We start from the raw sequence: 2039 nt of genomic DNA on the forward strand, positions 1-2039 counted from the left end.
AAGATTACTGGTAAAGAGTTGTAAGGAGGATGTACGATTAGAAAATAAGATTAAATGTAATAAACAATAGTGGTAATTATTTTTATTTCTTACCTGACTATGTTGGTCAAATTGTCTACACTGTACACAGTAGCAATGAAAACAGTAGCCATTCCTACCTTCCATATTTCACCATCAAACACGATTATGTCACTTCATGAAGGTTCCTTGAGTTAGAGACAGCAAGGGACATACAGAAAATAAGTATTTTCAGAACAACATACCCATTCATTAATATGTTGATGAGATTAGGGAAGTAAAATGTTTAAGAAAGAAACGAAAACAGGCTAGTGTGTAAAATATATTTGTGCACATAATATTTTCTAGAATATATGGAAATGTAAGCTTTGTACTAACATAGTCAGTTATTGAAAGGGAAATGTTATCCTTCCAATGAAGGCAGTTGATAGAATGATTTTTTCACGAGCGTTGTAATGCTTTGATTTTCGTTTTCTTCTAGCCCTGTAGACAAATGACAGGAGCCATAAAAACTGCCTATTATGAATAGACTGAAAAGCTTTTTCATTATGTAGCTGTTGCCTTATCAGCAATGGTATCTCTGCAGCTACAAGCCTTCCTAATTTAACCGATCCTTCTGTAACCTCTTATGCTATTATGCAAAAATTAATCTGTTCTCCACAGAAAGGTAACAATAAAGAAAGGTGCTGCTGCCCATTTAGTTGTGTTTGGAAAATGTTCCTTTTAGCCGATAGCAAGGTTCCATATTATTTTACTGTTGAAAAAATACATTTGTCTTCTGTCTTGCAATTGCAAGGAATTGTGCAGGCACTCCATATTCCCATGCTTCAACAGCTCATGGAATCTTTTAGTTGCTTTACTGCTTTGCAGGTCATGTAGGAACTTCCTTCACAAATATTCTGGAATTTCTATTCAGTCTGTACAAGACCTCTGAGGCTGAAATTGTGTCTTCTCAACCTTTTAAAAAGTTATTTTTAAATGCTTAGAATGCTGAAACATATGATAATATTGGTCTAATAGAGGAGCAGGATGTGTTAACAACTGCTTTATAGTATTAGAGACCATAATTTACACATAATATTTTGTAATGTATGTGGGGTTTTTGTTTTTGTTGTTTGTGAGTCCATGCCCACACTGAGGTACTGGAGTACTGAGCCCAGTAAAGTAGACTGCCCACATTGGGGGTACTTAACCTAATAAAGTAGTCTGCTCACACTGGGGGTACTGAGCCTAATATTGTAGACTGTCCACACTGGGGTACTGGGAGTACTGAGCCTAATAAAGTAGACTGTCCACACTGGTATACTGGAGTACTAAGCCTAATATTGTAGACGGCCCACACTGGGGTACTGGAGTACTGAGCCTAATACAGTAGACTGAGACTTAGCTGCAACAACTACCCTTCTGGCTATTGTACTTCTGTTCAGTGAGAACAGATTTTTTTCCCTTTGAGATAAGGAAGGAAAGTTAAAGGCCATGATTCTATCAGCCAGTGTTGAAAGTATTTTTAAACTATTTTCTAGGCAGCTAGTTTGGACATGGAATATACACATCCCACATACACAATCATAACAGTGCATTATAAAATACTTTACACTTCTGTAGAACAATATCATGTATAACTTATTGAAACCCATGGGAAAGTCTGAAGAGTAATCTAAGGAAGACATGGGAGATAGATTCCATTTTAAAGTTAAAAAAAATCAGTGATCAGAAAAAGATAAATGATCTGAATCAACCCAGAGTTGGCTATTAATCAAACAATCTTCAGAATCCTTGTTCATGGCTATTTTTCATTTCTCTCTTCTGCTGTTTGTGAAAGAATATGATCAGGCACCCTCATCTATTTTTCTCTTTTCTACTTTCCTGGGCTTCTTTCTATTGTTTTTCAGTTATTTACCTTTGATGGCAACATTTATAATAGTAAGAGACCCTATGTGGATCTACCTAAGCAGTGTTAGCACCGACCAGGAAGAAAATTATTAGCTCAACACACTCAGCAGTGGTGTGATTTGTATATC

The sequence above is a fragment of the Peromyscus californicus genome, unplaced genomic scaffold, assembly GCF_007827085.1.
Source record: "Peromyscus californicus insignis strain IS unplaced genomic scaffold, ASM782708v3 Scaffold_19__1_contigs__length_69161282, whole genome shotgun sequence".
Classification (NCBI taxonomy): Eukaryota; Metazoa; Chordata; class Mammalia; order Rodentia; family Cricetidae; genus Peromyscus; species Peromyscus californicus.